Source organism: Python bivittatus, unplaced genomic scaffold (assembly GCF_059951505.1).
Source record: "Python bivittatus isolate LINGU-HERP-01145 unplaced genomic scaffold, Pbiv_v1 ctg000020_np1212, whole genome shotgun sequence".
Lineage (NCBI taxonomy): Eukaryota > Metazoa > Chordata > Lepidosauria > Squamata > Pythonidae > Python > Python bivittatus.
In genome coordinates this window covers 95,596,396-95,608,215 of record NW_028277030.1, presented here as the reverse complement: position 1 = coordinate 95,608,215, position 11,820 = coordinate 95,596,396, and positions in this window count along the sequence as shown.

The following is an 11,820-nucleotide window of genomic DNA, read 5'->3' as shown; positions in this document are numbered from 1 at the left end:
AAAGTAAATCTGAAAGCCTCACCTCTTCCAGAATGCTAAAATGCCTATCAAAGAACCCGAACTATCAAAGGCAATAAAAGTGTTTAAATTCCAATAAAGCTCCAGGTGAAGATAGTTTCCCCACTGAGCTTTAAAATTCTTTCAAGCTCAATTGATTCCAATTCTTTTTCTTCAAAGAGATTTAGAGGTGCTGTGAACAGTCCCTTTTTGCTTTCTGAAAATAAAGATGTTTTCCATAGCTTACAGTACTCAAATGGTTAAGCTGCTTTTTTTTTTTTTCCAAGGATATTCCCTTCAGTAAGGATCTGCCAAGATTATCTGTCCAATTATGTTTTTCCAGACATTGCTCTAATAGACATATAACATCATTGCATGAAGTTTTCCAAGATAGATTGGCAATCTGTTTGGGATATAAAATATAGTGTCTAGGTTACCATATGAGGATCTGCCCAGGTTCTTTAATGCATAAGGACAAGACACCTTCTTGTGCCCATCCACCTGTGCCTTCCCAGCTGCTTTAACCTGCTGTTAGTCCTTCTCCTTCCATATGGCAAGATCAGAGTCCTGCTCATTAGAGAACACAGAGGACGTGGTGAATGACAAGGCTGAGGAAAACTGAACAGGAGAATCACCAGTTGCCTTGTCAGCAATGTACCAGGGAATTCAGAGATACAGGTCACAGCATTATAAATCTACCATACCAGGAATGATGGTCTAATTGGATGATAAGAATGGTTGGCAAAGTGGTGGAGTCCACACTGTGGTTTTTTTTCTCCATCAGAAAATCAATTAGGATAGTACAGGGAAGGAAATTGCTTTAAATTTAGTTACATGTTGAGAGTGGTGTAATGGAGTGGTGCTACCAGGAATCGAGGGAGCCCTGAACAAGATACTTTGGTTCACAGTACACCACTGGTCTCTCTTCCCCAACTGTACAATCCCAGTTGCTACCAAGAGATAACAATAGATTAAAAGGAACCTGTTTCTTCCCTTGCTGCATACAACTTCATAGGAAAATGAATGGGTGTCCCAGATGGAGTTGCAGATGGAGGCAGATTTGACAACAGGTCTGCTGAAGGATTTGGGGTACTGGCCTTTGCCCCAGGACACCAACCCTTTATACCTGACCTGTCAAATAAAAATGCTATGATCAAGCTGTGTAAGAGAGTTCCTAGCAGCCTGCCAAGGTGAACCATTTAGTTGCCCACTAAATATACTGGGAATGAGGCCTGCTAATATGGGTTAGTTTTATTAATTAACTTTGAAGATCACCAACACCTTTCAAAAAGAGTTTCTGCTTCCTCCCGATTGCGCTATGGATGTCTGCCCTATCCCAAAGCAACTGTTTATTATAACTATCAGAAAGGGGAGAGTGTAAAAAGAGTAGCGATAGCATGCATATGGCAAGTCATATAAAATGTAATGCATTATGAGGTCCATGCCAAACTCCAGATGCAGACACTTGCATTTCAAAGGGTATGACAATGCATATATGAGTTTTGTAACTCAAGACCCTTTCTCTGTTTTGTTTACAGCTCCATAAACCATGTTTTATTTCCTGTCATGCAGGGGGATTTACGGCATGAATCTGGCTGACTTTTGAAATGTTCAGCCAGAAGCAGCAATCCTGGGTAAAATATTTTCAATAGCTGAAGTGTCCCCTACCCCAGGTGCTAATTCATCTCACCTTTGCTAATCTTACTGTTCAGCTGATCTTTGCGTTGTTGCAGAGAATAGATGGCAACAGATTTTCTAATGTAGTGTTTAGGACTTGGCCTTTCCTTCTTCTCTTGCTTTTTCATCACCTTTCAAAGTAAGGCAGATGGCATTCATAAGTAGACATGGCCCTTCACCCCATCCAAGCCCCCCAGAGTGCAACTATTTTTAATTTTCTCTTTCAAATGATTCCAATACATACTGAAAATAGCATATTAAGTAACTGGCATAAACAAGTAATGAAGTACATATGTCCAATAAAAGGCCAAAGATTAAATTCAACATTTTACAGGATCCTAAATAGGAAAGTACATTCGTGCCTCCAAACTTTAAGCTGTATTACTATGCTGGTTGCCTAACATGGATTTCAGAGCGGATGGTATTTCCTTATGGCCCAGTTACATCTCTGGAAGGTTTAGGAAATTTTATCTACCTATCTCTATAGATTCGGATCTTGTCACAATCGTATGCAGACTCTCGGCAGCTTACAACATGAAAAACATTAATAACAACAATTAAAGACACAAACGCCAACAGTCCAAAATACACAGGCACTCCAGATAGAATCTGGCATCACCCCTGCCCCCCAATGCCCTCTGGAAAAGCTCCATTTTTAAAAACTTCTGAAAGGCAACTAGGATTGAGGCCAAAGATGCCATTCCAGAGGGCTGAGCCAGTGACAGAAAAGCACTGCCTCTGGGCCTTGACCCTCTGACTACCCCAGAATTGGAGAAAACCATCTCCTTCTCCCAGCATGATCAAACTGCAGTCCTAAGTATCACTCAGCGCCAAGGAAAAAAAAAAAGCTATATAGGTTAAAACCAGCATTTTAAATCGCACTCAGAAGCTGATAGGAAGCCAGTGCAGGACCCTCAGAATACATATGATATGTGTGATAAATATATCATGGGGCAATTCAGTTTGGATCACTTTTTCCTATTTGGGGGCAATTTCATAAATAATTCTGGAAAATGGTTCATACTAAAATTACACACATTTTAAAACTGAATTCCCATTTCAACCCAGGGTATTCTTATTAAACTTTATCAATGTCCCTGACATAGAATTCAACTCAAAACTGGAAACCATTTGTCCTGTGATTGACCTGCATTTTTCAATTAACATCTGGAAGAGGGGCTGCTTAGACAATCTAGCTCTTCCTATTTACTCTTGCAAATTGTGAGATAAAAAAAAAAATCCAGTTCTAACCCCAATCGGATAATTATTTCCCTCTTTTGTCATAGCAGCTACCCAGTGCCTTAACTGCCTGCTAGACACTTAATCTTCATTAATATGTAACTATCCTTTGCTGATGCCTCAACTAAGCAATTCTGGGGGTGGAGGTGGAAAAAGGTTGCAGGGCTATAAAACGTGCCCAACAAAAGCAACCTCTTTCTGAGTCCTTGCTGCTTGGGAGTCTTTTTTTTTTTTTTGCTGGCAGATTAAAGAGGGACCTCCTGGTGCTGTGAGCATATTTGGGGACAATTTCTTAATAAACTTTCTTCAAAGTTTGTTGCCATCCTGGAGTCTCCCTTGGTGTTCTTGTTCTTTGATATCTGTCTTGCAAATCCTAAATTAAGTGTTGATGCACAAATTAGCAGCAACACTATTCCTAGACTCTAACTTAATACATGGATTGCTACCACATCTAAAATGTGGGTTTCTTTGTGCATAGAATCTATATTTCAATTTTTTCAGTTATCTGAATAAATTGTTAGTAATATGGATTGAATTTATTATTTGATTTTATTATTTGATTTTTGGTGATTTATACTGTGTTGACCATGGTTTTTAATATTCGCTTTTAGCTTAAAGTTTAAGAATGATTCTGAGTCTTTTAAAATTATGTACAACATACACAATTATTTATAATAATTCAAGATATAGTAGAAACCTAAAACCACCACTGAATTTATAAATCCCAGGTTTATTCATTTGTATTTTATTATTTCATTCTTTTGTATATCTCTTTAAATATATATAGTACAACTATAGTAGGCTGATTTTTCAGAAAGGCTCCTCGTCATGGAAAAGGATAATTACACTACTTGGTACTTTGTCACAACTACGTAGCCCATAAAACCTACATAGTGGCTAACACTAAAACAACTAACAACTACTCTGAGAGGCTGAACATTTTCCTCTCCTTGTATTATATAGCTCTATGCCACCCCCACTGGGTAACTAGCATACACACGCCAATGGGTGGCAGTAAATAGCACAATACACAACACACAATAACAGGTGTTTTTCACATGATCTCTATTGCCAAAATATTATTTGTTATTGTTGTAAAGATAACGGGATGAATCCTTTCCCATGAAAATGAAAATCCTGACACCCCTCTCAGCCCGTTTTCGACACAACAATACACGTTACAAAATAATACAGACAATTGATTACAACAATACAGAAACAATTACATTTGCTCAAATCCAAGTCTGGTTAACATTGTTTCATGTTGTACAATAGGCAATGATTTGGTAAATACATCTGCAAGATTTGCTTCAGATACACAATACACAAGATCAATGAAATTTTCTAACATAGCTTGTCTTACATTTTTGTACTTTACATCCACATACTTAGTACGAGCTTTTAAATTTTCTGTTTTAGCTAACCCTATACAGGCCTGGGAATCTTCGTGCACTGTATAAAGCAATGACGCTTTGATGCCTAAATCAGTGAATAATTGATGAAACCATCTTAACTCACAAATTGTTTCTGACAAAGCTGCGAATTCTGCTTCTGCAGTAGATCAGACAGTTGATGTTTGTTTCTTTGCTTTCCACGCAATTGTGGATTCACCAAATTTACAAACAAACCCAGTTATTGACTTTCTGTCACCTTCTTCTGCAAATGAACTATCAACAAAAATTACTGGCTTTTCAGGCCCTTTGGTTGACATTTTGAGACAAAAATGTACTGTACCTTTTAACTATCTCATTACCCTTTTTAATCCTTGCCAATCATGTTCAGTTGGTTTAGCTACTTTATGGCTCAAAACTCCAACAGCATAGGATAAATCAGGACGTGTCCATTGGGCTAGGTCCTGGGATTGAACCTATCACAGAATGGTACACTTCAGGTTTTTCACACAGCTTTTCACATGTCTCATGTTTTAAAAAATCACATGTCATTGGGGTCTTTACAGGTTTTGCATCTGACATCCCCATCCGTGCTAACAACTGTTCTATCTTTTTCTTCTGACTTAGATAGATTTCTCCATTTTCAGATCTATGCACTTTAATACCAAGGTAGTATCTTAACATACCCAAATCCTTCATTTTAAAATATTTCTCCATTTGCTTTGCAAATTCTTTTACCAAGTTTAAAGAACCAGTGACAAGACAAAAATCATCAACATAAGTGATAAGGACTGTATAACTTTCTCCAGTTCCTCTGGTGTACACACATGAATCAGCTAATGATTTCTTGAAACCAATTTCTAACAAAGCTTTATCTAAACATTGATGCCAACATCTCCCAGCTTGTTTCAATCCATACAGTGCTTTACGCAACCTGTAAACTTTCTGGGAATCTCCACATGAATATCCTGGCGCTTGTTTCATGTAAACAACTTCAGGAAGTTCAGCATTTAAATAAGCTGTATCCACATAAAAATGATGAACAACCATGTTTCTTTGTGCAGCTAAGGCCAACATTACACGCAATGATTCAGGCCTAACTGTAGGTGCATATGTCAGGTTATAATTCACAAACTGCTCTTGTGAATAACCTTGTGCCACCAACCTAGCTTTATACTGCACAGTATCATCAGGTAAAAGCTTCTTTCTAAATACCCATCTGGAACCTATGGCTTTTTCTGATACAGGTAAATCAACAATTTCAAAAACATTTTGTTTTACCAATGAATTAAATTCTGTGTCCATAGCAATGTTCCACTTATCTTGCTCATCAACAGGTAAAGCTAACATTTCTTTGAAGTCTTTTGGTTCGCAAGTGATGTGACATTCTCTCATTTGTTGAACAACAAACCTTTCAGGTGGAACCCCTTTTGTTATATGGGTTGACCTACATGGAACCTCAAAAATGCTTTGTTCCTGTTCTTCATTTTTTTCTTTTGCCTGTGCCTTTAACTGCTCAACTTCAGTTAAAGCCGGCACCTCCCCCGCGTCTTCTTGCTTAATCTGCGGAGAAGGGGGTGCATTGGGTGCTTGCTCTCTAGCTAAGTCTGTGTATGAAGGCAAAATGACTTCTGAATTTGCATGCAGCCTTTGCCAATTAGAAGGCTCTTCAAAGTTACAACTTCTGGAAATAACTACTCTTCCATCACCCACTGAAAATCTATATCCTTTAGATTCTCCTGAATAACCAACAAATCTCAAACGCTGTGTTTTTTATTGGTTTTTTCCTCCTTTGAGCCTGAGGAATCTGTACGTAGGCAAACGTTCCAAACATATGCAAGTGCTTTAAGGAAGGATATCTCCCATACAGCAAAAAATAAGGAACTTCATTCACAGCTGAATTCCAGTGTCTATTAGTGAGAAACACTGCTGTTAACATTGCTTCACCCCAGATAGCATCCTGCAGTAGGCTATCCTTCAAAACCTTCAGAACGCCAACCTTGCGCTCAGCTACGCCATTTTCTGCAGACACACCAACATTTGTTAATCTATGGAAAATGCCTTTTCTACGTAGCCAGTTTTGAAACTCATTGCTTACAAACTCACCCCCTCTGTCCGTCTGCAAACTCCCTACTTTGTGCCCATGTTTTCTCTCAACAAAAGCCACAAACTCTTTGAAATGAGAGAAAGTTTCAGATTTCTGTTTAAGCAAATAACAAAACGTGAAACGTGTTTTATCATCCACTAACACAAACATAAATCTCGCTCCACCTTCACTTAAAGGAAACGGACCAGCCAGATCTGCATGCACAAGATCAAATGGTTTTTTAGCAATTCTGCTACTTTTCCTAGCAATAGGTGCAGATTTTATCTTAGATTGCTTACACACAGTACAATCAAGGAATTTTTCACATTTCTTGAATCTCAAATCTGGATACACTTTTGCCATTTTTGACAAACATTTCCATCCAGGGTGACCAAGCACTCTGTGGTAATAATGTATGCAATCATCATGCAAAGACACATTGCCAGTGCAACTCCCAATTAACACATCTTGTTTAGGAAGCATTTCACACAATTGATTAACCAATTTCTCTCTAGCACATTCTATTCCCTCTGTACTTACATAACACTCAGAACCTTGGAATACAACAGTATACCCAAGTTTAGTTAATACAGGGACACCGAGAAGGGAATAATCAAGGGTAGGCACACAAAATACATCAGAAACCACTTCCCCCAAACAAGGAATGAACACTTTATCTTGCATGGTTACCTTAGCTATAGAACCATCAGCCAAGTTAACTTGTTGAATTTTAGGCTTGCATTTGGTCAGTAACAACCGCTCATTGTTTACAATGATTTCACTACAAGCAGAGTCCAACAACCACTTATCAGTACAATGTTTACTGTACAATGAAATATATATATTCTTTAAAAAGTCTAATAAAAATGAAAATACTAAATGCATTTATCTCAGTGGCAAACCATTTGTAACTTCAAAAGCTTATAACATCTTAAATTCGAATTGTAGTTCTTGGATATGTGGGGTGATAGAAGTATTTAACCTTTCCTTCTTGGGTAGTTTGGACAAAAAATGTCCTTCAAAATGCAGTAATAGCTCAGTTGCTGATAGCAGTATAGGTGTGTAGAAGGGTGGCTGGATATTTACCAGGATTAAGCCTTCCCTCTACAGACACTACAGACCCAATACAAAAGTGATCAGTAGTAAACCAAAAAATGGGCCCAAAGTTGTAGGCAATATTTGGTGACACAGAAAGTTAGGGCCTTAGCTTCTGTGAGAATTAATCAATGTCTGGAACAAAAGCTTCTCATCATTATGAATTTTGCTATATATATAGATATAGATATAGATATAGATATAGATATAGATATAGATATAGATATAGATATAGATATAGATATAGATATATAGATAGAGAACAAGGTATGGCAATTTTTCACCATTTTCTGATAATATTTTCCAGAGTTCTTGAGGAAAATATGTACTGATCACATATGCTCATCCATTTTAATTCATCCCAACCCAACAGAATACAACAATGAAATTATATAAAAGAGTCTGTCCATCTATCTGTCAATCAGCAGGATAAATCTCTAAAAACTGAGCAGGATAGAACTAAATTTGGTGTACTGGGAGAAACTGGCAAAAGATCAACCTTTAGAATTAGCCACATCTGGTAGAGATAATTCGGCAGCTGCTTGGAATGCTGTCAATTGCTCCATTCTAACCCCCTCCCCTCTAGGACATGTGACCCAGAATGGAGCATATGCAGCCCACCTTGTGCTTCCCAGTACACGTGTACACAAACACACACAAATGCAATATGAGGAGAGAGCAGAAACATACAGAGACAACACATATGCGCCACCTTAATTAGACCCTCCCTGACACACGTATACATGTACACACCCAGAGAATTCAAATACACACACTCTGATTAGTCTTTAGGGAGAAAGTGTGCATGCACAGCCAAAGCCATGTGTTATTTAGTTGTTGTTGTTTAGTCGTTAAGTCGTGTCCGACTCTTCGTGACCCCATGAACCATATTGCGCCAGGCCTTCCTGTCCTTCACTGCCTCCCTGAGTTTGCTCAGTTTCATGCTCATTGCTTCAGTGATGCTATCTAACCATCTCATCCTCTGCCGTCCTCTTCTCCTTTTGCCTTCAATCTTTCCCAGCATCAGGGTCTTCTCCAAAGAGATCTCTCTTCGCATTAGGTGGCCAAAATATCTGAGCTTGAGCTTCATTATCGATCCTTCCAATGAGCAATCAGGGTTGATTTCCTTTAAGATTGACTGGTTTGACCTCCTAGCAGTCCAGGGGACTCTCAAGAGTCTTCTCCAGCACCACAGTTCAAAGGCATCAATTCTTCGGCGCTCGGCCTTTTTATGGTCCAGCTCTCACAGCCATACATTACTACTGGAAAAACCATAGCTTTGACTATGCGGATCTTTGTCGGCAAGGTGATGTCTCTGCTTTTTAATATGCTATCTAGGCTTGCCATAGCTTTCCTCCCAAGGAGCAAGCGTCTTTTAATTTCATGGCTGCAGTCTCCGTCTGCGGTGATCTTGGAGCCCAAATAAATGAAGTCTGTTACTGCTTCCATTTCTACCCCTTCTATTTGCCAGGAATTGATGGGTCCAGATGCCATGATCTTAGTTTTTTTAATGTTGAGTTTCAAGCCAGCTTTTGCACTCTCCTCTTTCACCCTCATCAAGAGGCTCTTTAGTTCTTCTTCACTTTCTGCCATTAGGGTGGTATCGTCCGCATATCTGAGGTTGTTGATGATTCTCCCTGCAATCTTAATTCCGGCTTGTGATTCTTCCAGCCTGGCATTTCTCATGATGTACTCTGCATATAGGTTAAATAAGCAGGGTGACAGTATACAGCCTTGTCGTACACCTTTCCCTATTTTGAACCAATCGGTTGTTCCATGACCGGTTCTAACTGTTGCTTCTTGGCCCGCATACAGATTTCTCAGGAGACAGGTAAGGTGGTCTGGTATTCCCATCTCTTTAAGAATTTGCCACAGTTTGTTGTGATCCACACAATCAAAGGCTTTTGCATAGTCAATGAAGCAGAAGTAGATATTTTTCTGGAACTCTCGTGCTTTCTCCATGATCCAGCGAATGTTGGCGATTTTATCTCTAGTTCCTCTGCCTCTTCGAAACCCAGCTTGTACATCCGGTAGTTCTCGGTTCATATATTGCTGAAGCCTAGCTTGTAGGATTTTGAGCATAACCTTGCTAGCATGTGAAATGAGTGCAATTGTGCGATAGTTTGAGCATTCTTTGGCGTTGCCCTTCTTTGGAATTGGAACGTAAACTGACCTTTTCCAATCCCGTGGCCACTGTTGCGTTTTCCAAACTTGCTGGCATATTGAGTGCAGCACTTTAACACCATCATCTTTTAGTATTTTAAATAACTCAGCTGGAATCCTGTCATCTCCACTAGCTTTGTTGTTAGCAATGCTTCCTAAGGCCCACTTGACTTCACTCTCTAGGATGTCTGGCTCAAGGTCAGTGATCACACCAGCGTGGACATCAGGGACATTAAGATCTTTCTTGTATAGTTCTTCTGTGTATTCTTGCCACCTCTTCTTAATCTCTTCTGCTTCTGTTAGGTCCCTGCCTTTTTTGTCCTTTATCATGCCCATCTTTGCACTAAACGTTCCTTTCATATCTCCAATTTTCTTGAAGAGATCTCTAGTCTTCCCCATTCTATTGTTTTCCTCAATTTCTTTGCATTGTTCATTTAAGAAGGCCTTCTTATCTCTCCTGGCTATTCTCTGGAAATCTGCATTCAGTTGCTTATATCTTTCCCTTTCACCCTTGCTTTTCGCATTCCTTCTTTCCACAGCTATTTGTAAAGCCTCATCAGACAGCCATTTTGCTTTCTTGCATTTCTTTTTCTTTGGGATGGTTTTAGTTGCTGCCTCCTGTACAATGTTACGGACCTCCGTCCATAGTTCTTCAGGCACTCTGTCTACCAAATCTAATCCTCTAAATCTATTCATCACCTTCACTGTGTACTCACAAGGAATATGATCTAAGTCATACCTGAGTGGTCTAGTGGTTTTCCGTACATTCTTCAATTTAAGCCTAAATTTTGCAGTAAGAAGCTCATGATCTGAGCCACAGTCAGCTCCTGGTCTTGTTTTTGCTGTCTGTATAGAGCTTCTCCATCTTTGGCTGCAAAGTATATAATCAATCTGGTTTCGGCATTGACCATCTGGTGATGTCCATGTGTAGAGTCGTCTCTTGTGTTGTTGGAAAAGAGTGTTTGCTATGACTAGCTTGTTCTCTTGACAGAACTCTATTAGCCTTTGCCCTGCTTCATTTTGTACTCCAAGGCCAAACTTGCCTGTTATTCCGATTACTCCTTGACTTCCTACTTTAGCATTCCAATCCCCTATGATGAAAAGGACATCTTTTTTTGGTGCTAGTTCTAGAAGGTGTTGTAGGTCTTCATAGAAGCGGTCAACTTCAGCTTCTTCAGCATCAGTGGTTGGGGCATAGACTTGGATGACTGTGATATTGAATGGTTTGCCTTGGATACGCACTGAGATCATTCTGTCGTTTTTGAGGTTGTACCCCATTACTGCCTTTGTTATTTAGTTACACAGAAGAAAATTCAACTATGGCTCCTGCTAATAAAGGAATTGGAAAGAATTCCAGATGCCATGCTTTGCACGCTTTCCCTACTTCATTCTTTCTTCTAACCCAATTATCAGGTTAGAAAGAAATTATATGAAGGAGGTCAAGACTCTTTCCATATGTCGATCAGTATGATCATCCTCCAAAAATGGAACAGAAAGGGGCTAGACTGGGTATACTGGGAAAAACGAACAAAGGAAAGATTGCTCTTGAAAATGGGCCAGATCCAGCCAGGGGTTGAGGGGAAAAAATTCCTGAAAAATATCTCCAATTCATATCTATGGGCAGTGGCTTATAATGTTCGGGACTGTTCCATTCCTAGTCCCCCTCCTTCCACCCTCCTGGTCACCTGATCCAAAGCAGAGCATACAGAGCCCACCTTATGCTTTTTCGTGCACGTATAGACACAAGCATATGGCTGCTTCTTGTATAAGGGTTGGAAAGGATTCCAAGAGCCAGGCGCTGCATACTTTCCCTAGCTCATTTATGCAAGTAAAATGGATTGTATTCAGAGTGAGTTAATACATCAGTATATCTGCTAGTTCAATAAACTTGTTATTTCAAAACTGATCGATGACTAGACCTTTTGTATATAGATTGCAGGATAATAGCTATGCCTTATAATCATTGATGTTCAATCTACTGTGTGTAATGTCATAAGAGCCAGTGGATCATCACACAAGCTATCACAACGGACACCCTTTTTGGTTACTTTAAATAATTAAGAGGAACTGTGTGTATGTTAAGAAACAAAAGAAGATAAAGGGAGGGAAGCTCATCGTGATTCTAGAAAGGAGAAGCCACACACATATTCTTTTTCCTTTTTTTACCTTTCA